The sequence below is a fragment of the Dromiciops gliroides genome, chromosome 2 (assembly GCF_019393635.1).
Source record: "Dromiciops gliroides isolate mDroGli1 chromosome 2, mDroGli1.pri, whole genome shotgun sequence".
NCBI lineage: Eukaryota > Metazoa > Chordata > Mammalia > Microbiotheria > Microbiotheriidae > Dromiciops > Dromiciops gliroides.
In genome coordinates, this window is record NC_057862.1 from 437,169,862 (window position 1) to 437,195,914 (window position 26,053).

The 26,053-nt window shown below is 39.3% G+C and overlaps 1 protein-coding gene across 1 annotated transcript in view; it reads right to left on the reverse strand.

The window, feature by feature from the left end:
* Positions 1-26,053, reverse strand: part of MYT1 (myelin transcription factor 1) — a 185,792-nt gene that overhangs the window by 95,645 nt on the left and 64,094 nt on the right.

The following is a 26,053-nucleotide window of genomic DNA, read 5'->3' on the forward strand; positions in this document are numbered from 1 at the left end:
CTTATGAAATTTACAGATGGTGTGAAATTAAGCAGGATAGTTCCTGATGTTGGATGACAAAACTGTGATCCACAACAATTACAACAACCTAGAAGAAAGAATTCACTTAATCGAACAAGATAAAAAGGGAGTAACTGTAAAATCCTACACTTGACATAAAAATTTAATTGCACAATAATAGGATGGGAAAGATGTTAGTAGGCAATTTGTGGGAAATCAAGGGCTTTGGTAGACTACCAGCTCAGTATGTCAGTAGTGTGACGTGACAGCTGCTCAAGCCAATGAAATCTTTAGGCTATAATAAAGGTCCGGAAAAGAGAGGTGATAACTTTGTCCCACTACTTCTGGATCAGGTTACATTTGCAGAATTGTGTTTAGAGGTAGATGGACATTTTAAGAATCTTAAACACACTTAGGAACTTATAACATTGGAACACACTCTAAAGAAGATAATTGAATGGCAAGGAGACTGGAGGCCATGTTGTATGAGAGTTATTTGAGAGAGATATGAAATGTTTAGCCTGGAAAAAAATAACTTGAATTTTAACAAAGCTTTGGGAAGTCTTATAAATTATCCTAGTAGACAAGATGGAAATATGTGGGCTAACTAATAGCACAATTATGGTGGTTTCAGAAACAGTTAAATGTATGTATATGGGGGTTGGGGGTTAGGAGCAGATGGGAGCTATCTTCAGGTAAGGAGTTATCCTGAGGAAAAGAGACTGGACTTGTCCTGCTTGGATCCAGTGGGCTAAAGTAGAGGCAGGGTCTAGAAGCTACAGAAAATTTTGAAATTATATAAGAAATAACTTCCTAAAATGGACATTAAGAGGAATGGGCTCATTCTGGATTTCCCCCTCACTAGAGGCCATTAAGAAAAGGATAGATGGTCAATTTTTTTGAAGAAATTTAAACTTTTGAAAAAGAATTAACAAGCATTTGTTTTTTCTTCTCCCCCACCCAAGAAGAAAAACAAAAGAAACATGCACAGTCAAGTAAAAGCAGTTCCCACAAGGGATGTTATAAAGAGGATTCCTACACAATTGTGTGTTTGATGAACTGTGCCCAGAGCTTAGCCCACAGTAGGCATTTAATTGATGTTGATAGATTATCATTGAGTGACTGGCTCTGAGATGTTAATTCCAACTGGTTTGGTAAACTAACAATAGGGCTTGGGGTTGGTTTGTTTTTGCTGACATTTATATAGTGCTTCCAGGTTTCCAAAGTGCTTTATATACATTATCTCATTATCTCCTTTGATTAGGAGCTCTTTGCCCCAAAGAGAGCAGGGAATAGCTCCTGGTCCTAGATACTGACAATAAGTGGCAACAATTCTGTACATGGGGAGAAAACTCTGTTAGGGGGACCACCTGTATAGCCATAGGTTCAGAGTCAAGGAGTGATCAGCTGATACCTCCTACAAGTCTGAACAGTGTCACCATTGCATCAGTTTTGATATTCACACCTCTTCATTTGCACCATGGCTGCACTCCTTTGAACTTCTACAATCAGGCTCCTAGACAGGGGACCTTCTTCCCTTATGCCCTGTTTTTAGCTGTTGTTGAGGGCAGGAATTCTTTCTTTTTCATAGTTCTACTCCCAGCACTTAATAGGGTAGGTACTTAAAAAATATTAATTGACTGACAATTAGCTCTTTGATTATTGCATTCATTACAGGTATAATTCAACAAACATAATAACAATACCTAATAACATGATTTGGTAGGATGATATAATGGATAGGGTATTGGACTTAGTATCAGGAACACCTGTTCATATCCTGCCTCATATATTTACTAGTTATATGACCCTGTGCCCCAGTTTCCTTTTCTGTAGAAGAAGGGCATTGGAAAAAATGAACTCTAAGTTCCCTGACAAGTAAGCTTCTCAAAAGGTGTAATTCCTTCCCAGGGTCAGGTTTAAAGATCAAGACCTTGACTTATTCTGGTGGCAATGGCTGGGTTAGCAGTCATCTCTATGTGCATTTTTCCTTGTGCATAAATGTAAAATCAAAATGTATGCATGTATATGTAAGACAAGTCAGATCACAAAGGCACAAGGCTGCCATGTAAATTCTTTTTGCTTGTTTGTTTTTGTTTTGTTTTTTTGTGCCATGTAAATTCATAGGGAGGAGGTGGGAAGACCTTTGATAAGCACTGTGGAAATCAGTCTAATATAAGCACCCTTTACTCTAACCACAAATGACCCTGCCACTTTCTAACATGGTGAGAGAATTATTTTTTTAAGGGGTAAGGTAACAAACCTGAGGTGGTGATACCCAAACTCCTCATAGGTTGTTAAAAGTGGAAAGGAAGTTAGAAAGTTGGAAAGGAAGTAGATTAGTCATCAGGTTCAACCTCTTTACTTTCCAAGTGAAAAAACTGAGAGACCAAAAGAGAAATGGTTTTCTCAAAGGGATAAATGGTTTTCTTAAAGGGATAAATTGTTCAATCCAACAGGAGAGGAGGTGGTACAAAGCTGGGACTAGAACCCAGGTCTTTGGACCCCATATCTTATTTTCTTTCCACTCCATAATATGTTGGCAATAATGGGAATATGGAAAAAAATGTCTCATTGATGCTCCCTCTCCCCCCATCAACTGTCTGTGGGACAATATTTGGTGTAGCACAAAGAATCAATAGACTTAAGGAGACAGAAAACTTGGGATCATATCCTAGCTGTCTACCAACTCGGGAAATTCACTTCAACTCTCTCTAGTCTGTTTCCTCATCTGTAAAATGAGGGGGTTGGACTACATGGCCTCAGAGATCCCTTCTAGATCCATGATATGGTGAACAATATGTGTCTGTTTTGTGCTGGTTAGGTGCTGGAGATAGAAAGACAACTGTGAAATAGACCCTTCCTTTAGGGAGCTTACAGTCTAGTTGGAGTAGAGAACATGTATGGCTATAGGAATATATGTAATACTTTTGAGAGGAAGACATCGGTGGCTCATAGAAGGTGATGCTTGAGCATGACCTTGAAAGAATGGAGGGTTCTAAGAGGCAGAGGTGAGGAGGCAATGCATTCCACATATGGAGCTTAGCCAGTACAAAAGCATAGAAAGGGGAGATAGGGTATCATGAAGAAGGACCAGTAAGAAGGCTAGTTTGGCTGGAGCATGATGTGAGTTGGTTAGTACCTCCCAGTTCTAAATCTAACACTTTATGAAGTCAATTAAAGGCTATTTAGAACAGAGACAGTGGGAACTGGTAGTCATTGACTAACTAAACATATTCACCAAGTCACAAACACATCCCCAGACCATTTCTTTGACTTTGGAACTTAAGAGATCAACCACCATTAGGAAAAGAAGCTGTATTCTAGATAAACCCAAAGACAATTCTAGGTTTCCAAAACACCTGGCTAAGAGAACTAATCCTGAGAACAGGATCTGATATATTATAAGAGATGTGGTTGTGATTTGCCAAAAATTGTTCAATCCAAAAAGTGATTCCTGAGCTGCTTTTACAGATTGAACTGGGATGTTCATCAATGCCTAGGAGCTCACTGAAAGTCCCAATTCTCTTCACAAGGCAAAAGGGAAGGGAACAAGAATTTATTAAACACTTACTATATGCCAAGTATTGTGCTAAGTGCTTTATAAATATTATTTTATTTAATCCTAACAACTCTGTCAGGTGGGTGCTATTATTAACCCCATTTGAAAACTAAGAAAACTGAGGCAGACAGAGGTAGAGGCACTTGCCCAGGGTAATACAACCAGTAAATGTCTGAGACTGGACTTGAACTCAGGTCATCCTGACTCCAAGCCCAGTATTCTATTCATTGCACCACCTAGCCCAACCTCAACATACTCCCATTCTCTGATTTGGCTCATGCATGAAACAAGTTCAACAAAAGAGATCACTTTCCCCCAATCTTATCTTCATCAGCGATTAAGTTAAGTGTTATTTAAAACCAGGTAGGATGTCTCAAGCCAAACAATCTATCTCAAGTACCACCTATTATTAACTCTGTCAAGTTCATTTTGAATGGTCCCATTCCTGGTTGAAGGAGAGAGACCAATTACTCAAGGATAATGAATAGGAGAGGTTCCCCAAGTACAGAATGGATTTGTACAATGAAAGACTCCTCTTCCTGTGAAAATCAGCAATAGAAATTCAGGATCTTGAAGTGAGAAATTTGGTCTGATTCATCCCATTTTCCCCCTGCTATCTCGTAGTGGCCTGTGGAGAGAGGCCTTGCCGTGCCTGTATTCTCTTGTTGACAATTATGAACTGTCCTGGCTTTCTTTGTACCCTGCTGATCCCTGAACCAGGAGTATTTGCTTTATTCACGTTTTCTGTCATTTCAAAACAACACTAGTTTTGAAAAAAAAAAAGACAAAGAAAGATGGTGAGCTAATGTAGTGATGGGCTGCCTCATTAGAAATGCACCATTCTCTCACGAGTCCTGGGGTCCCGGGCTTCAGAATTAAAGGGCTGTCCTTTTACTCAAGGGCAAACTGGAGAGAAAGATATTTTACATAAATAAAAACCAACCAAACAGTTGTTTCTAATCCCAAGCACCAAGTTCACATATCAGCATGCATCTCTGTGTGCATTTTCCACATGGATAAAATACACACATATCAAAATGCACACAAGTAGAACAAGGGCAGTAACAATAGCATAGTACCATCACTGCAAAAATACTGTGCCCAAGAGAAAGACTTCTCCAAAGCTACCAGATAAATCTAAAATCTACATGTTAGAAGGAGATAGGAGCAACCACAAGATAATGTCCTGTGTCTTAGGTTAGATTCAGCCTCAGGGAAAATGGCTTGATTCCCAATTTAACAACCAAGAATTTCAGCCCAGCTTGTCCTAAAATGGCCCTGAATCTGTAAGGGATAACTGTAAATGATCCAAAGAACTACCAAGGTCTCCAGGTCCTGCTCCACGGGGATGGTGGGGGGGGGGCAGGGGGTAAAGTTGGGGGAGGGTGGTCCCCCACAAGGGAGGAACAATAGCCTAAGCTGAGACAGGTATGAAGCTAGGGGTGTCCTTTCTACCAAACCTCAAGTGTCCACCTACATCCAATATGCAAACATGGTGCCTGTGACTCTTAGGGTCATGAGCTCACATCTGCTCACAGCACCATTCCTCTGACCTACTTATTGTGAGGGAAACATCCCCTTAACAAAAGGACATCCCTAGGGATAAGGCATCATTGCCACAGCAAACTCATTCTGCACTGGTCTTAATGAAATGTCAGGGCAGGCAGGGTGATGATTTGTGATGGACAGTGACAATTGCAAAAGCCCAACATTGTGAGTGCTACTCTAGTCAATAACAGAAGGCAGAGTAGTGCTGTAAAGAGAATTGGGATGGAGTCACAGCATCTAGGCTCCACCACTGGCTATCTTTGTAACATTGGCAAAGTCACTTGACCTGGTGGGGGGGGTGGGAGGCTCATTTTCTTCATCTGTTAAATGAGGAAGCTGGACTAGATGGCTACATTCTCTTCTAGCTTCAAACCTATGCTCCCAGTAAGAGAAAAGGTAATGGACATAGCACAGTGCTAGCACATCCCAGAGGAAAATGCATGCTCTAATCAAGGCCTCTAGCAGGGGAAGGACCAACAAAGAAAAGCCTCCAGATACTCCCTAGAATAAAGTCACGGAGAAGGATCATACTCCTTATGTTGAAGTGAAGGGCTCCCATATAGATCCCCTAATTGCGTTCTTCTGGAAACACTTGGAATATCCCCTTGCTAATAATAATTTTCTCCTCAAACCCATAGAAACCAGGAGTCTGGAATTTGTTTTGTGCTCTTTCTTTCTTCTTTTTTCTTTCCTTGAAAGGAAAATAGGGAATGGAAAGGAGAGGGAAGGAAAGGAAAGGAGAGAAGAGGAAAGGGAAGGAGAGAAAAGGAAAGGAAAGGAAAGGAAAGGAAAGGAAAGGAAAGGAAAGGGAAGGGAAGGGAAGAGAAAGGAAAGGAAAAGAAAGGAAAGCAAAGGAAATGGGAAGAGAGGAGGGAAGATAAGGGAAGAGGAAAGGGATACGGGGAAGGAAAGAGGAAAGGGAAAAGAGAAGGAAAGGAAAAGAAAAGAAGGAAGTAAAGAAGAGAATAGAAGAAGAGAGGAGAAAAGCAGAGCTCTGGAGGGGAAGAAAAGGGAAAAAAAGAAAGGAAGCACCACAGGGGAGATGAAGGGAAGTTAGGGAAAGGGACGGGAAGAGAAGCAAAGGGTGGGTAGAGAATTAAAGAAAGATAAAGGAAGAAAGAACAAGAGAAATGAGAGGAAGAGGAGGAGGAGGAGGAGGAGGAGGAGGAGGAGAGAGAGAGAGAGAGAGAGAGAGAGAGAGAGAGAGAGAGAGAGAGAGAGAGAGAGAGAATTAAAGGAAGGGAAAAAGAATTAAAGAAAGACCTGGCTTTACTATTGTTTACAAAGCGCCTTTCACAAATAGGGTTCTTAGTTTTTTAAAAACCAGCAATTGACAGAGCTCTCTAAGGTACCACCTAGGAAGAAAGAAAAAGGAATTTCACAACTCAGTGAGATGAAATTTTCAAAGTGTACCTCTCCCATGTGGCAGCACTAACATACAATGATTTATGTGATTTGTTAAGGAAGAAAAATCAAAACCTGGAGTAATTTATGCATCCTGTCAACTCCAGTCTGTGGTGCCACAGTATTATGAGCTATCCATTTATTGCAACCTTCCCAATAACACAGAAGACAATTACTATAATTTCTATTTTTAAAGCCGTGGTTCCCTATGGACCAATGGCTCACATTGAAAGTGCAGAGAGGAGCAGGTGTCAAAGGGACTTCATTACATTTATGAGCCTTTCAAATGTGCTGTGCTCTGAGCTCCCGAGCTAATGCCTTCCGATGCATGCTGCACAATGGAGCTAATACGTTTGATTGCCAGGCGCCTGTATTCAGCTGAAATGCAATCTACAGCTCTTTTTTTGTCAGTTTTCCCAGGGAAATTGGCAAGCATTCTGCTGGGTTAAAGCGTGCCTTGGCAATTTGGATTTCCTGCAGATAAATTATTCAAAAAGCAGAGAATGGGGAGGGTTGCAGAGATGCGTAATGGGTGCTGCTTGCACACTGCTAGCTTCTATTGATGAAGCTAACAGCTGTGGCATTCATTTTCCAGAGCACCTTTCCATTTGCAATTTATCTGCATCAAATGGTCAACAAGCAAGTGCTTTTTTCTCTTCTGTGCATGGAGCTTTGATTTAAAGAGGGGGAAAAAAACCTGAGCTACAGAATGAAAATTCGGGCTTTTAAATATTATAGTGAATTTTTGAAGCACTGGAAGGCTTGGGATATCAACAATGAAGTATGAGAACTTTGATTTCAAAGTTGTTTGAAACTAGCAGTGGTGAACCAAAGTTGTGGCATCTGATGACTGCAGGTGGTGCAGCAGAGATAACACTAAGACTATTTGAATTTATGGAGTTTTATTTTTCAAAAGGAACTTAAAGCTTTTCAAATATGGTCTTTCGGTTGTCCTCCCTACAACCTTGAGGCTGATGGTGGCAGGAGTCAGTCTCCTGATTATCATAGCTTAGAAAACTAACACACAGAAAAGTTCAGTGACATGCCTAGAGCCACATGATGAATCTCTGGCAGAACAGGGAAAAGATCTCAAGTCTGGCCCTTTTTCCCACTTGATTGCTAGTTTGCCAACATGTAATGTACATCTTTCCACCCCCAACAATCCTAAAAACATTTTCTTTTGACCCTGCTACTTGATTCCACTACTGAGGCATGTGTCTCCTCCCCTTGACTGCCAAAGGAGTCTTTAAAAAGTTGTTCAATACCAAGAGTCTCTAATTCCTCACTTCCTACTCTATTTTCTACCCTGTGGTGTGGTTTGTGCATTCCATAGTTTATAATCATGAGAGCTGCTGTTTACAGAGCATCTTTAGATTGGCCAAAGATTTATGTAAATGTCCTCTTATGGACTTTACAACAACTCTGCAAATTAGGTCCTGCAAATAGTAGTATACCCATTATATAGATGAGGAAAATTAGGCTCAAAGAGGTGAAATAGCTTGACTCATAAATCTTAGATTTGATTAGGATTTGAGCTTGTCTTCTTGATTCTAAGGCTTGCAAGCAGTCTTCTTCAACACTACTACTTAGCAGAACCAAAGGCCATTCATGGAAGCCTAATGACCAGATTCAATGGCTTTTATTTTTTTAAAGCCCTCATTACCCTTAACTCCTGCAGCATTTGACACTGCTGATGAGTTCTACCTATTCTCTTCTCCCTTGGCTTCCTATTTCTTAACTAAACTGTTTCTTCTCTCCATCTGCAACCTCTTCCTCTTCCCCCAATATGGATGATTGCCAAGGGTCTTTTCTTAGCCCTCTCCTATTCAATCTTCAAAGCCCAACTCAAATGCTATGAAAACAGTTCACCGAAACCTTTCCTGATGCCCTTTCTCAGTAATGATCTTCTTCCATGGATCTCACATAGAATTTTGTACTATAATTCTTTAATGCACTTATACTGCAGTATTGCGTATTGTAGTTATCTCAGTATGTCTTATCCCCCTGCTATATTGTAAGCTCCATGTGAACAGGGACCATCTCTTATCTGGATAGAAGGCAAGTTCCTTAGGTGCACAGATTGTTTTGCTTTTGTTCCTTGTCCTTGGCACAGTGGCACAAAAATAGTATTTGGTTAATTAACACTTGTCGATCGTTTAACTTTTGTCTCTCCCCATCATCTACTACAGTATTCTGCATATAGGAAGGAAATGCCTAATAGATTAATCAACAAACCTTTATTAAGCACTCACTAAAAATGAGCTCAAATGGGTTGACACATATAATATGTATAAAGCTTTGTGCAAATCTTCTAGTGCTGCACAAATGATAGCTATTATTATTAGCAACAATGACGATGATGATGACGACAACGATGATGATGAAAAATGAACACTGAGCTAATTGACATAGTAGATAAAGTTCCAGCCCTGAAATCAGGAAGACCTGAGTTCAAATCCAGCCTCAGATACTTAATAGTTGCGTGACTCTAGGAAAATCAGTCAACCTCTGTTTGTCTCAGTTTCTTTATCTCTAAGACGGGGATAATAATAGCACCTACTTCCCAAGGTGGTTGTGAAGATCATCTGAGATGATATTTGTAAAGCACTTAGCACAGTGCTTGGCACATAGTAAGCTCTATATAAACATTAATCAAGAATATAGAATCAATCCAGACTTAGAAAAATTTTTGGATAACCATCTTTCTCTCTAGACCTATCAGTCAACAAGATTTTGTTAAGTATTCTGCCTCAGCCAGGTGGTCTGCTAAGCAATGGGATTACAAAGAAAGTGAAAAATAGGGTCCCTGCCCTCACAGAGCTCACATTCTAATGGGGGAGATACATTGTAAATAACTAGGCTCGTATAAGATATAAACAGGGTAGATAGAAGGCAGGGGATAAGATCTGTGAGTGCACAAATGCTGCTCAGCTTCTACCAAAGTTATGTCAATTCTAGGAATAAAAACCACATCCTTTGATTATATTTTATCACATCCTTTTAACTATTTTCACTAATCAGTCACAACCTCAATTTACTATCTTCTCTATACAGCTCACTTCTCAGGCCAGAAATGGATGCAAATTGCCATCTCTAAGGAAGCCACTCTGTGTTTTTCTGTTTTCAAAGGCAAGGAGTAGGCCTTTTAACTTAATGCTGCCATCTAGGTCATGTTTTACGTCTTCCCTGTATTCTTAAAACCATTTCTTCACTTTAATTAATATTTTAATAGCTCTGCCTTCCACAGAAGACACTGAAAAGTGTCAGAGGAAGAAGACTGTGATAATTTACTAATACAAATACACCACCTTTTGCAATACAACTCAATAAGAGAAAATTGTTTTTTTCATTCATACATTTAACATGTTTTCTTAGTCCCTTCTAAAGTAGCCTAATGAGTTAGTTGCTTTTCTTTTTAAACTGAAGTCAGTATTAATCATGTAATTTTTTTTAAAGGAAGTGCTCCCTTCTCTCTGTAGCTCTAACTAAGCCGTAGCTTGGTTATAAAGACAGACTATTTCTGTTACATCCCATCTGCATACCACTTTTGCTGTTGCTGATTCCCTGATTCTATTTTTTTTTGCAAACTCTGGGGCCAGCAGAAGACTCGAAATAAATAGCCCTTGGCCCCTGAAGGACTCCCATCTGCCTGACATGCCACAGTGAACAGAAATTTCAGAGTCTACAAATATAGAATTAAATTCTCCCTTGTCTTTGAGAAGGGAAAGTTAGCATCTTACTAGACAAACCTTGAGCATACTTCGGGGCTGGCAAGGGTTTCCCCATATCTTTCTTCTCCCTACTTCCTTCTGTCTCTCATAGCTTGCCTGGGCTTGATGGGACATGGGAACCTAAGGACTAATGATCCTAGAAAAAGGTCTTTTCAGGTCTTCAGAAAAAGAACACTTGGCTAATGTCATCAACTTTTCCTCAATTGCTACCAGTCCCAGCACCTTCTGAGAGGTCTTTCCTCATGAGTGCCCCATTGCTTTTGTACACTGGAAGCTTAGCACAAAGACTGTTACTTCATCCTTTGAGCAGTGATCCATGGAATGTACCACTTCCCACCTTTCCCACTGCATTTTGAAATTGCTCAATATCACTGGAACTTCAGGTAAGGCAAGACAAGGAAAGGTTTGAAATATAGTTTTTGAATCATCTGTGAATTTAAATGCCCCTTGCTTGCTTTCTCTTGCTTGGAGAGAATGGAGAGCCATCTGTCATGGTGAATTGATTCCTTGTATTCCAATGTCTCTCTATAGCATTACCCCTAGTACTAATAATGTGATACTACCTAAAAGGGAAACTTTCTTTATAAAATATTTCAATTATTAAGCTTCTTTGGTCCAAGGTGAACCCATTGGATAAAGAAGTCTGATTACTCGAGTAGCACCACCACCACTGGGGCAATTTTTCCAACTCAGGATTTGGATTCACAGACTGAAGTCCCAAGCATACAGCTGACAACTACTCCCATTCAGGCTTTTAAGGGTAACCCTAAGGAGTTAGGTTTCTATTGTCACTCACAAGCCCCCATTGGTATGCTTCTCTATGATTATTAGTCAGTAGCCTTACTTAGTTTTAGCAAAGATATTTTCTAGTAAGAATAGTTGTTATAAAACATCCTCCTCAAAGTCTAGGATATACTCTCTTTCATAAACATGGGAAAACTAGGCATCCATTTAAATTGCAAAGGTAGTGAAACAAATATATGTGACAAAGAGATAACTCAAAACTCTTGGTTACTGGAAATCTTTTTCTCCTTTCATAGAGTTTTCATGAAATTACCCTTGCATGCAACTCTTTTGGGATCAAAGAGTCAGTGACTTTGTGGGCATTTTTCTTCTCCGTGAAGGGTCATGCTCTCTGGAATTATTTCCTCATTTAGGTGACCATCTTTCTTCTGTATTTGTTTTCAGTGAATCCGAATCCTCAATGTGTGTCTCTCTCTTCCTATCTGGATGTATTAGCTCCTACCTGTTCAGTCCCTCTGATAATGGCCAATATAGAAGAAAGGGAGGGAGGGAAAGATGGAGGGATGGAGGAAGGGAGGAAGGGAGAGAGATTTTTTCCTTCTTTTTCTCCAAGACTGAATCTCTTTCAGGGGCCTCTGATCCACAGCTTGATTCAACTGACCACAGGACTGATAGCTCTTTTTTATATGTAGTCCAGATATGCAACTTGATCTTTTCAATTGATCACAAAATTTTTCCTATGTAGTGTCATCTGCCTTTCATCAAATGGTCAAAATTCCAATGATCTTTCAAATTGATTAAAGGTTTATCTACATGTGAGGTTATCTACACCTAGTTTACTTTGTTAATTGATTGCACGATTGATCAGGGTGGGGTTGGAACTCCACTCTTATAGCAGCAAATTGAATTTTAGCAAGATTCCGCTACATATCAAAGCCCCAGGGACCCTAATGGCATGAAGGGCCATTTTAGTGCAAAGATAGAAGTCAAAGCATATACCTTAGGTCAGTGTGTCCTAGAGGCCAATACTATTCTGATGTTCCCTTAATTGAATGCTTGTAATACATGCATAATCCCAGAATACCAATTTATCTGATTTGGGATAAAGTCTAGTCAGGACTGACTCAGAAGTCTGAATGTCTGTGTTTATTTGGTTCAACATATCAGTATGCTCAATGTTGGTGAATTTTACATGGTTTTTTATTTTAAATCACAGAGTCTAAAATGTTGAAACTTAGCTTAGAGATCTGCCTATACTTATCTAGGAATCCCATCTATGACATCCCTAACAGGTAGACATAGAAGATCTGTTTAAGCAGAAGCATGTGATTGGCACCAAACCTTATCCTGCCATATTTACAAACATTCAGATATGAGTGCCTACAAAGTTGTGACCAACATTGATATTGTCATTCAAAGTTTTAAAGCATTTTGCACATATCACTTCATTTGAGACTCCTAACAAGCCTTGGAGATAGTTGGTAGACTTTTTTGGAGAGAGAGAAGGAGAGGAAGCCCACCTGTCATTTCAATGGTAGAGGGAGCTCTAAGTGAATAAAGCAACTTCCTCTGCAAATGTAGATTGGTACCTGCTCTGAAACTTAGAGTCTTAGATAGTTTCCTGGGACACTGAGAGGTTAAGGGACTTGTCTAGAGTCCCATAGCTGGTATATCTTAGCAGTAGAACTTGAACCAAGTTCTTCAGGACTCTCACAGCTCTATATCCTATATTGCTATATTGCTTCTAAAGTTAGTTATTACAGCTATTCTATATACATTTTGAAAACAAGGAGATTAAGGTTCTGAGAGGTTATGACTACCCCATGATCACACATCCAAAATGTGTGGGAGATGGGATTCGACTCTAGGTGACAACTAGGTGAATTGGCATGGTAGATAGAGTGTTGGACTTGGAGTAATGAGGACCTGAGTTTGAATCCCACCTTTAACACTTAGGAGCTATGTGGCCTGGACATGTCACCAGAGATGAGGTACTTTTTCTGCCAGAGTTCCCTCACCTGTAAAATGCATGACTTAGACTCAATGTCCTTGAAGGTCTCTTTTAACTCTACATCTATGATTCTCTGCAGTGGATAGAGCACCGGCCCTGAATTCAGGAGGACCTCAGTTCAAATCCAGCCTCAGACACTTAACACTTACTAGCTGTGTGACCCTGGGAAAGTCACTTAACCCCAATTGCCTCACGAAAAAAGAATATCTAAGAGCAACAGCGGAAAAGGAGAAATTGAACGGAAGAGACTTTCAACAAGGTTTATTGTTTCTTTGTCACTTGGCAGAGAGAGGGAGGAATGATGGGGTGGGAGGGTCCTTTCTCTTGGGTTGGGGTGGACAGTACCTTGTTTCCCCATAAAATGCATAGAGCATATTAAAGGAGGAAGAGACTGGATATAGGTAGACCAATTAGGAATCTATCATAATTAAGATGTAGAGTAATGAGGGTTTGAATAAGAGTTAGTACTGGGGGAACGGGAAAGGAAATAGCCATGTGGGAGATGTGAATTGTAAGAACTTTGAACATAATCACTAAGGAACTCTTAGTCTACATCAGTGGAACCATGGTTTCAGAATGAGTGAGGTGATATTTTTACTGTCTTCTGGGTTGGCCAGACATCTGGTATTCTGTGTTCTGGAAGCTAGACTTTAAGAGGGAGGCAGACAGAATGGAACACATCCAAAGGAGGATGGCCAACATGGTGATGGGCTTAAAACATGTCAGAGGAGGAGCTATTGAAGGAAATGATAATGTTTAGATGGGAAAAGAGAAAACTTATGGTGCCATGATAACTGCCTTGAAGTATTTGGTGGGCTGTGCTATGCGAGAATTATTCCGTGCAGCTGCAGATGGCAGGACCATGGCCAGGGACTGAAGTTACAAGGGAGCTGATTTTGGCCCAGTCTAAGGAAGAATTTTCTAAAAGTTGGACACATCCAAAAATGTAACATTCTGCTTTGTGAATTTCCTATCTCTGGAAATGTTTGAACAGAGGCTGAATGACTACCTGTCAGGGTTATTAATTAATCCTTTTTGCTCTCTTATTCTTCTGTATTTTGGTTTCCTTAGTTAAAGATTTGGGAGGGAAATACGTCTTAAATTTAGGCCGGTTATTTGTATTATTAGTTGCTTGCTTAATTTCAAGAACAATGGGGGATGGGGGAGGGAAGAACTGTTGGGTGATAATAATTAATGTTAATAATAACAACATTTATATATCACTTTAAGGTTTGTAAAGTCCTATGTATGCATTATTTCATTTGATCCTTACAACAACCCTACAGGACAGTAATTATTATTACCCTTATTTTACAAATGAAGAAACTGAGAGAGGTTAAGCAACTTACCCAATGTCCCAAATCTAATAAGCATCTGGTTCAGGACTTGAACTTGTCTCCTTTATTTCAAGTCTAGTACTCTATCTAGCAAAGAGTCCCCTACTCTACTGTTATCAAGTTCTCCTTCTGCCTTCTCTATTTAACTGAAACATGATGCCACCACATCCTTTGGAATTCATTCTTTTTGTGTGTGTGTGAGGCAATTGGGGTTAAGTGACTTGCCCAGGGTCACACAGCTAGTAAGTGTTAAGTGTCTGAGGCCGGATTTGAACTCAGGTCCTCCTGAATCCAGGGCCAGTGCTCTATCCACTGCACCATCTAGCTGCCCCTGGAATTCATTCTAATGGAAGGCCACTTCTCCTCAATTCTCCACCACAACCTTCAGCTAATAGAGCAAGTGGAAGGTTTGGCACATCCTTTGTTCCCCACCGTTGTCTCTATTAACACAATACACCAGGCTGCCAAACCATTCCTGTGTCTCAAATCAAAATAACTTCTATTTCTACAGTCTGTTCAATCTGTTATATCACCAATCAGTAGGTTCTAAATAACCGTTTGATTGGTTAAATTATGTCTCCCATTGTAAATATGTGTCATCCCCCATCATCCTAGAACCCTCATGGTGTTGATGTCTACCCCAAAAGGCAGACCTCCTGGACAATCTCTTCACTTTTTCAAGTTCCCACTTACCTGCCCTCATACTCAAAGGACTTTAGCATGTTGATGATACCTCTGAAATCCTGTCCACACCATTTCTCAATTTCCTTAGCCCCAGTGATCTTCTTCTCTACTCTGTTTCACCTACACTATCAATCAATATTTATTATGAGCCTACTATAAGCTTGGCACTATGCTTAGCACTGGAAATACAAAAAGAGGCAAAAGATAGCCCCTGCCCTCAAGGAGCTTACCAGCATAGTCACACTTCAGAATTCACTGTTTCACAGGACAGAACCACCTCCAGATCCCACTCTCTGATCATAGCCTACAAGTTGACTATCTCTACCACTCCCTCAGTCATATTTGAGCTGCTCTTAAGCTTCATCAGGGGCATCTTGACTCTCCTTCCTTTTTTCCAGTCTATTTTCCTCACTCTGAATTCAAGTGCATTCATACACAGCCTTGACCTAATGGTCTGCCATTTTATTTACCACCCAGAATCCCTCATTTTGCCATTCCTGATCTGCTAATATTCTTTTCCTGGTTAATTCCCACCATTTTGTTTCCCCATCTTGCTGCCTAACATCTGGGTATTATTGGATAAGATTGTGAAACTGAGCTCACTGATCCCTAAATCTATGATGTATAGTTTTAGCTGGGCTTTGCTACACTTCAGTGATCCTCCTATGTTGTTCTTATTGACTGACTCCCTCTCATTCTCTATAGAGATGTTCTAAGTTTTTTCCTCTCTTCTTGAACTTTCAACTTGATCCCCAACCTACATACTAAGTCAGGCAGAAGATGACTTTTTAAGAAAATCTCTAGTACCCAGCACAGTTCCTGGTGGATAGTTGGTATTTAATGAATGCTTGTTGAATGATTTATGATTACATCCTGCTTCATTGGAAAGACTGGTAATTTATCAGAAATTCTCTTATCTTTCCTACTTTGCTTTTCAAAACTTCTTATAACAATCACTTCCTTTCTCCCTTCCTCCCAGTCACAGAAGAAAAGATATCTCTCCTTTTTTTATTAAGTTTCAATACTCTACCCTAACCCTCAACCCGATCACCTATAACTTCTAGAATCTTGCTCCAGCAATTGTTCCCTTACTTTCATTCATTTTCCACAATTAAGTCAACAAACAAGTCAATAAGCATTCATTAAGCACAGATTAAGGGTCAGACACTGTGCTAAGTTATGGAGATGCAAAGAAAGGCAAAAGATAGTGCTTTCTCTTGAGAAGCTCATAGTTTAATGGGAGAGACAACATGCAAAGAACTATGTACAAGCAAGACATGTACAATATAAATTGGAAATAACCTCATAGAATAGGCACTAAGATTAAGGATTGGGAAAGACTTCTTGCTGAAGATTAGATGTTAGTTGATTCTTGAAGGAAGTCTTCAATAAACCCTCTCTACTAGTTCCTTTCTATCTGTTTACAAACATGCTCATGCCTCCTCAAATGTAAAAAGCCTTCCTACGACCCTCTGACCTCAATCAACTACTGGCTAGTTCTCTCTTTCCCCTTCAAAGTCAAACTTCTTGGCAAACTTCAATGGCAAACCCATTGCCTGCTCTATCTTGCCACCTACTCACTCCTCAACCCTTGGCAATATGGCCTTCATTTCTATCCCTTTTAAAACTGCTCTCTCAAAGGTTTCCAAAAACCTCCTAATCATTGAAAGAAATGAAACTTTCTTCTGGGGCCTTAGTATTTCTGCAATATTTCATGCTCTTGACCAGATCCTCCTCCTGGGTCCTCTGTCCTCCTTTGATTTCAGAAATCAATCATTCCTTCATCTCTTTTTGAATGCTAAAAGAGGGTCCTATCCAAGACTCTTGCCTGGTTCTTTTTCTATTCTTTCTTTAATATCTGTTCTTTGGAAATCCAATTTTCTACCATTAAGTTCAACTATAATCTTTACACAGATAACTTTCAAATTGGTGTCATTCACTATGACCTCTTCTTTTGAGAATCACGGTTGACTCTCCAGATGATTACAAGAAATCTTTGCTTGGATTCTCCACCAGCAATTTGAATTTAACACATCTACATACAAATTTATTATTTCTTCCTCTAGACAAATACTTTATATTTAATGTGCATATATTTTTATTTCTCTGTGTGTCAATGCTGATTCTCCCATAGAATGTAAGTTCCTTAAGGGCAGAGAGTGTTTCACTTTTGTCATCATGTTCCCAGTGTTTAATAGAGTGTCTGGAACATAGTAGCTGATATGTAGTTGGTAATCAATATTTACTGATAGATTTCCCCTAGATTTGTCCTTCCTTCTGACCACTCTCTTTACCGGTGACACTACCATTTATCCATGATTAGAACCTTATTGCTATCTTTGGATCTCCCCTGTCTCTTATCTCTCATATCCAGTCAGTAAACAAGCCTTAATGCTTCTACTTCTGCAATATCTTTCCTGCATGTTCCCTCATTTCTAGGCCCACTACCACCACCCTAATATAGAACTTCACCACCACTCACCTGGATGGAATATTGCAATAGCTTCCTAATAGGTCTTTTGACTCTCATCCATCCATCCTCTATACCAGTGATATCAGGGGCCACTAAATCATACATGAAGATTCCTGTATTGGCTTAGCTTTAAAATGCATTGTTATCTATGTCTCATTGTATTTTATTTTGTTAAATATCTCCCAGGTACATATTACTTTGGTTCAGCTGCACTGGGAAGTATTGTAGGCCACATGTGGTCTATGGGCCCATGCCCAACACCTCTGCTCTTTATTGCTGCCAGACTAATCTTCCTCATACACAAATCTGGTCACCCTAATAGGATTCAGAGCTGAAGAGGGGTGCTTAAAGATTATTGTGTCCAATCTAATCATTTTTTAGATGGGAAAATTGAGGCCCAGGTACCCTTGCTCAAAAATTTTTGGTGGCTTTCTATTGCATATTGAACAAAGCTAAGCTTCCTTTACCTGCCATTCAAGACACCCTGTGTTCTGATGTCACCCCAATTTTCCAGTCTTTAGTCATAAAATGAATCTATAATTCAGTAAAATGGGCTGCTCTTTATCCCCAAATATGTCCTGTGTTTTCCCACCTTTGATCTTTTGCTCACATTGACCCTTATATCTGCAATATTTTCCCTCTACTTTTTTCACCTGGTGAATTCCTACCTATTCTATAAAGCCAAAATCAAATGCCATTTCTCCCATGAAGTTTTTCCTAATTTTCTCTACTCCTTGGATTCACATGGGGCGGGGGGAAGCAATTCTCTAAAACAACAACAACAAAAATTAATTAGTATTATACTTATCAATGTATGTGCCTGTGTTCCTACTGGATTTTTTTCCACGAAGGCAATTACTCTCATCTAAATTTTGAAGCTCTCCCCCATCCACTGCCTGCAAAGCACTCTGCATGTAGTAGGCATTTAATAATTATTTGTTAATTGAACTGAATAACTATACTTTTCTCTGGTTTTCATATTCTGGCTTGAATTGTACTATTGCATATTCAAATATCTATAAAACATAAGAAATTTAATGAATTATATATTTTTATTTGCAGTTTAAATTTTTCTTCCCCCCCAAAGGTTATGTTTTTTTTTTCTTTGAAACTTTGTTTTACTCATGGGTCCTCATTAGAGCACTAACCTCACTCTAGCAAACTCCACCCTCAGTTGAACTACCTCACACTTCCTCAGGGAAGTGAGTAAGCCTTCTTTCATGTGAGATCAGCCAGAGGAAACAGATCCTCTTCCAAAGTTGTCCAGATAGCACCAAGGGGAGAGGCCCTTCTATTTAGAGCAATAACAAGACCCACACCAGTTTTCCAGAGCTCTGTGGGAAACATAGCTTTGTCGTGAGCCCCTCCTGATCCTAGAAGATACTGACCTAGTAAAACAACAGGACAAGAGTAAAAGGCACAGTATGTCTTGTCAGTGGGGAGAAGAGAGGGGAGTAATTGGAGGGATAGAAATAGCTGGAAGTTGTATATCTAAGATCTTTCAGACAACTGCTGAGGGCAGCTTCTGTTTGCATTAGAGTTTGGGTAGAAATCTTCTAATCTGCCCCAAAGGCAGCTGAGCAAACTAATGTCATATCTGAGAAAAAGGCAAGAATGTCCCAGGAAAAAAAGTAGAAAAACTAAGTATAGCTAAAGCTTTGCTCAGTTTCCTAATCTGTCCAATGATAGCACTAGACTAGCTGATCTCTAAGGTGTCTTTCAATTTTAAATCTGATGATTTGAATAGGTTTCCTCATGTGAGGAAATCTACCAAGTGGAGTGGAAAAGCACTGTGGAGAGTATTTTGAGCTCCAGAGAACAGAGCTAGAGAGTGATGTATGTAGGGAAGTTACAGAGATGTGAATTTCAGTTTGAAGTAAGGAAAACCTTTATAACAGTTAGAGTAATGCAAAACTGGAATGCATTGCCTTGGATGGAATGGGTTGCCCCTTGCTAAAGGTCTTCAGGCAGTGGATAAATAACAATTTATCAAGGATGCTGAGAGATCTTGGTTAGGTTTGATGATCTCTGATAAAACATCTGCCTCTAAAGATTCTAGGTTTTTGAGATTTAGAAGTCATTTATACAGAAGTGATAGTTGAATCCATGATAATGGAAGATATTTCTAAGGGATAATGCAAAGTAAGAAAAGAAGAGAGCCCTAGATTGAGCCTTTAAAAATGCCACACTATAAAGGAGCAAGAGAAATAATGAAAAGAATTAAACAGGGAGCATTAAGATGGAACAAGAATGGGAAAGTTGAGTAAAGGAAATTTACAACAGGTCCTAGAGGCTAAGGTGGGTGGTGGTGGAGAGTCTCAAAAGCTTTGTTTGTGGATCTGGGGATACTTAGTCTGGAGAAGGGAATATGAGGAAATTATTTCTGCCTTTAACTGCTTGAAAGGCTGACATGTGGAAGAAATTAGGCAGTATTCTGAACTGCTCAGAAAGTATGCCTTTAATGATGATTTCTAGGATTTTGCCAAGAATTTAAATCAAGCTCTCTGTCCTTAATTAGAAGGAACTATATATATATATATATATATATATATATATATATATATATATATATATTTAATTAAAAAGCAATGTGTTTATTACGTGCAGACTACAAAGAAAGAAGAGACACAAGAGAAAAAAGGAAAGGGGAGTTGGCAGGTAAATTTGAAGGAACTATATTTTTCCATTGCTTTGAAAACATTAACCAGTCTCCAGTCTTATAACATCTCTTTAGTTCTTTAGGATTTTGTTCAAAGTTTATAGCAGCCCAGAAATTAACTTGCAAGTTCTTTCACTGCCATTGGTTCTTTCATTCAGATCTAAATGTTCCCTTACTACTTATCTTGATATTTAATCATATCTTTCCCAGTATTAAGATCACTCTCCTTATAAGAAAAGAAAATGTAAAGAAAATAAGAGTTGAGGAGTTCTGACTTCTCTCTCTTCATCCTCAGTTATAATCATCCCATCCACCCTTAAGCAATAGTCTTCTCTCAATTATTCTTCCTCTTACTCATATAGGTTAAAAAGCCCAAAGTCTTCTTTTTGACTCAGCATTGATCATACGCATCACGTGATACCACTTTTGACATTATTAGATGGTATTATGCTACTCTTTGCAGGATTTTTTGCATGTCTCTGGCATTGTTTCCTACATCTGTACATCTTTTAAAAATATAGCAGATACAAAAAAGGGAAAAGGAACTATTTGTACAAAATATTTATAGCAGCTCTTTTTGTAGTGGCTAAGAATTAGAAATCAAAGGGATGTCCATCAATTGGGAAATGGCTAAACAAGCTGTGGTATATAATTGTAATGGAATACTACTGTGCTATAAGAAATGACAAGCAGGATGATTTCAGAAAAACTTGGAAAGACTAACGTGAACTGATATATAGTGAAGTGAACAGAACCAGAAGAATGCTGTACATGCTAACAGCAATATTTTTCAGTGAAGAACTATGAATGATTTAGCTATTCTCAGCAATACAATGATACAAGACAATCCCAAAGGACTAATGATGGACACTATCCACCTCCAAAGAAAGAACTGCTATTGATTGAATGCATACTGCGGCATGCTATTTTTTCACGTTTTTTCTTTTATTTGAGTCTTCTTATACGAAATGACTACTATGGAAATGTTTTACATAATTGCACTTGTATATGCTATATTGATTGCTTAGGGAGGGGGAGGACGGGGCAGGGAAGAGGATAGAATTTGGAACTGAAAACTTTAAATAAAATTTTAAAAAATCTAATCAGTCAACTCTTTGTATAACTACATTGGTCTCTAGAGATTCATGTCCTTCCTTTTTGCAATCATTTATAATTGTCCTTAGAACTGAGTTAAGAGACTCCCAACTCAAACTAATTTCTCGTACAGAATCTCAGACCATGGAATTCTTCCTGTTCTTTTTCCCAACTTTTAAATCCACTTTCTCAAAGTTCATGGTACAAGCCAGACTGTGGCTGGTTTTCTCACTCCTGTACTAGCAACTCTCTCCTCTTTCCCCCATAACGACCCTCTGATGAACCAGTTCAACTCTACACTATCTTCATCTCTTGAGTCTTTGGCCCTCCTATCATATCACTGATTGTACCCTGCCAAATTTCAGCCTTAGATCATTCCTTCCCATTATATTCTGCTTTTATTACTACATGGGTGTTGCTAAATAAAGCTGGAGAAAATCGTGCAACTATTTTGGTTGGGTCCACTAAAAATTTATGTTACATAATGTCAAATGAGCCCTCACTGCTACTAGGCAATCCTTCTACATCTCCTTTATCAACCCACTCTCCACAGTAGCTCTTCCAAACCTTTTCATCCCTCCTCAAATTTCCCATTGCTTACTATACATATCCTCTCAGCTGCCAGTTTTGTCTCATATTTTGCATGAAAAAATGAGGTCATTCACTGAGATCCTCCTCTTCTTCCCTCTTCCTCATCCTGGCTTCTTCCACTATTCCTTACCAAAGCAAACTCATCTATCTGCAATTCCATTCCGTCTTATTTCCTCCAATAGATTGTGTGTCCATTCTGTCACCTCAGCTCTCTCATTTATCTTTAACTTCTCTCTGTATACTGGCTCTTTCCCTACTGTCTCCAAACATATTCAAGTTTTCCCCAACCTCAAAAAAAAAAAAACGCTCACTTAATCCTTCCATTCCCACTATCATGCTTTATTTCTTTCTGATCATCCCTGCCTTCTGGCTTCCCTGGCTTCCTTTAGGTCCCAGCTAAAATCCACCTTCAATAGGAAGCCTTTCCCAATCCTTCTTACTTCTGGTGCCTTCCCTTGGTTAATTATTTCCTACTCATCCTATATATAGCTTGTTTGTATATATTTGTTTGTTGTCTTCCTCATTAGGTTGTGATTCCCTGGAGGGCAAGGACTGATTTTGCCTTTCTTTGTATCCCCAGTACTTACCACAGTGCCCAGCATACAGTAAGTGCTTAATAAATTCTTATTGACTGACTGACTCTACAGTGGTATGATCATTTCCTCCTGAGGTTCCATTTATTTTCACTTCACCTAGTTTCTCTGTATTGGTTAGAATCAGACTCAGAATAGCAATCTCCCTTGTCCTCTGCCACAAAAAATAGAATTATTAGCAAAGCAAGAATTTATTAACAATGTGTATATATTTGTGTGTATGTGTGTGAGAGAGAGACAGAGACAGAGAGAAGAGAGGCACATAGAAAAAGATAGATACAGAGTAAATAGGTTACAGTAGTTGAAGGTTCCCCATCACAACTATATCCTGCCCCCATGATTTCTTTGCAATCTTCAAAAGAAAATCATGGGGCAGCTAGGTGGCACAGTGGATAGAGCACTGGCCCTGGAGTCAGGAGGACCTGAGTTCAAATCCAGACTCAGACACTTGACAACTTACTAGCTGTGTGATCCTGGGCAAGTCACTTAACTCCAATTGCCTCACTCCCCCCCCCCCAAAAGAAAGAAAATCATTATCCATTTCTTCCTTTTGGCCTAGCAGTATGTAGTATATCCTGATGTCAATATCATTTAAGTCTCTTGGTCTTTTCTTTCCCACTGAAATGCTATTTGCCATATTCCTTCCCACTCCCTTCCCCTCCCCATCTTAAATTAGTGGATTTTTGTATATGTAGAAATACAATTCCACTTTACCACCTTTTAACCCTAGTCTATACCCCTTGAACAAGGGATAACTTTTCTTTTCCATATACAAGTCATATAACACATTCTAGCAAGTCTCAGTGGAACCTAGGAGATTAAATTAACCTCTTTGCATTAAGGTCTCTAGCTCAATTTCTTAGAAGGTCATATTCTGCTAACTGGTATATAACCATCTTAGCCACCCAACAATGTCATTGCCCTTTCCCCAAATATTGTCTCCTGTGTGTTACTGGATATCTGCCATGCTAAAATCTAAAAGAGAGTCCTGATCTGGCACCTCCTCTCTTCTCAGTAGACAAGGTAACCAAGTATTAGGGTCAGAAAAGAAAAGGAGCAAGATGCATTTTCTTGACTCTAGGGGGACCTTTTGCCCCAATTACTAAGTCATTCTTCAATTGGCTCTAATTGACAGCTTCTGTTGGGTAGGAAGGCAGCAAGTGAGTCTGAGAGACATTAGCAGAGAGTGAGGTAAGAAGTTGACATGCCATCATCTTTTAATCAAAGACATCAGGACCCTGCTTTCATAACCATCAGCTTCAACCACCCTATTCCCCAGGCAGCAAAATGACAAAAAAAGGAGAAAACAATGGTGTGGAGCTTGCCTTTGCTACTAGCTATACATTATAACTAAAGAAGGGGCTATAGCAGGTGACCTCACTGCTGGAGGACAATGCCAGTGGACAGGGACGTGCATTTCCAAGTTTCAAGAAAACCTCTTTCAGTTGCTTATAAAATTTCTTTGTTGCAGACAAGGCACTGTTTATTTTATTCAGTACATCAAGTCATTTAATTTACTTTCAAATTCATGATTTTTTTGTGATGATGTTTCCTATCTATACTGTATTCTCCCCATGGAAAGAACACTGAATTGGGGTTCAGGGGACTAAGGATCAAATCCTGGTACTGCCACTGACTATCTGTGTGACCTTGGGCAAATTACTTAGCCTCTTTGGTCCTCAGTTTATCTCATCTGTAAAATGAGGAGGTAGAATTACATTTCCTCTAAGGCAGTACTATCAACTCAAAGAGAAACAGATCCCTCTAGCCATATATTGACTAAGAAAACCACAAATTAACATTATCTCTTTTGTACTGTATATTCATTTATTTTGTTAAACATTTCCCAATTACATTTTAAACGGGTTCTCAGCACTAGGGGTTTGGAAGGTCATTTGCCCATTGTGGTAATGAGTTTGACACCTCTGCTTAAGGTGCTTTCCAGCTCTAAATCTATGATCCTGTCAGCCCCACTCCACAATGTCTCCTTTTCTACGTCCTCACATAGTTTCTCCAATCTTTTCTCTTCCTGATATTGATAAACAAATTAGGATTAAACATCATGAAGCTATTTATATCTACTATGAATATTTTTTAGTAATAAATATTTTCTACAAATAGAACCTATTTTGTTCCCTTATCTCTCCATAGTTGCTAAAAGAAAGCTTTGGCTCCTGGCTGGACATCTTTTCTCTTGAAAAAGCAAATATATCTGAAAGTCTTTCCTGCCGTCCCCTTCTCCTGGCTGCTTTTCTATAAGCACATTGTGACTTTCCTCACTTCCTTTAGGGCTCTACTTGTTTGCTGATTTAAATCCTCCTGACATTGCACCCACTGTGAGACCAGTTTGCAATAGAATAAACTAATAGGAGATATTTTGCTTCCTCCTTGAGTTGCAGAAAGGACACCCTTCTGTGGTATTCTTTAATTCATGGGTAAGATTTCTTCTAACATTTCTAAGTGTGAGATCAGAGCACACATCAACTGAAAAATTACATGTGTCTAATAAATACTCTAATGAAGCTGATCTGTCAGTTGTCATTTGCTAAAAACTAATGGCACAAATGCATCATTTAGCCATCCCAACGTTCTGGAACAATTGTTGTTGCTGTTCAGTCATTTCGGTTGTGCCCAGTTCTTTGTGACACTCTGGAGTTTTCTTGGCAAAGTGGCTTGCCATTTTCTCCTCCAGCTGATTTTACAGATGAGGAAATTGAGGCAAACAAGGTTAAGTGACTTGCCTAGGATCACATGGCTAGTATGTGTCTGAGGCCAGATTTGAACTCATAAAGATGAGTCTTACTGACTCCAGGCCAGGCGCTACTATCCACTACTCCTCCTAGTTGTGACAATAAAATTGCAATATTTTAAGTAAGTGGCCAGACAGCAATTTGAATGAAAAAAAAAGGTCTGGAGAATTTAATGTACTATAAGGTCAACACAAGTTAATATGTGACATGGTAGTACCCAAAAGATAGTGCTCTCTTAGGCTGCACTGCTAGAGGTAAAATGTCCAGAATAAAGGGTGTGACAGTTCCTTTGTACTCTGTCTTGGCTAGAGGGGCAGATAGGTGGTGCAGTGGATAGAGCACTGGCCCTAAAGTTGGGAGAGCCTGAGTTAAAATCTCACCTAAGATGCTTACTAGCTGTATGACCCTGGGCAAGTCATTTAACTCCAATTGTCTTAAAAAAAAATCCAGGGCCATCTCCAGTCATCCTTATCTATATTTTGCTACTGGACCCAGATGGCTCTGGAGGAGAGAGTGAGGTTGGTGACTTTGCACAGCCCTGCCTCATTTAAATCCAATTCATTGCAAATCATGACATCACTCTGATGTCATGGTCCTCTTTGAGAACAAAGGGAAAACAACAGTCTTGGTCAGACCTCTTCTGGGGTATTATGTTAGGTACTATCTTTTAGGAAGAATATTGACAAGCTATAATGCAATATATATGATGAGGAGACTACTCATATGGATTATTTGAAGGAACCAGGAGTTTTTATCCTAGAGTACACTTAAAGGGGTCATGATAGCTATCATCAAATAATTAAAAGAATGTCATGTGGAACAGGGATTAAAACTTGTTCTCAGGGGCAGCTAGGTGGTGCAGTGGATAGAG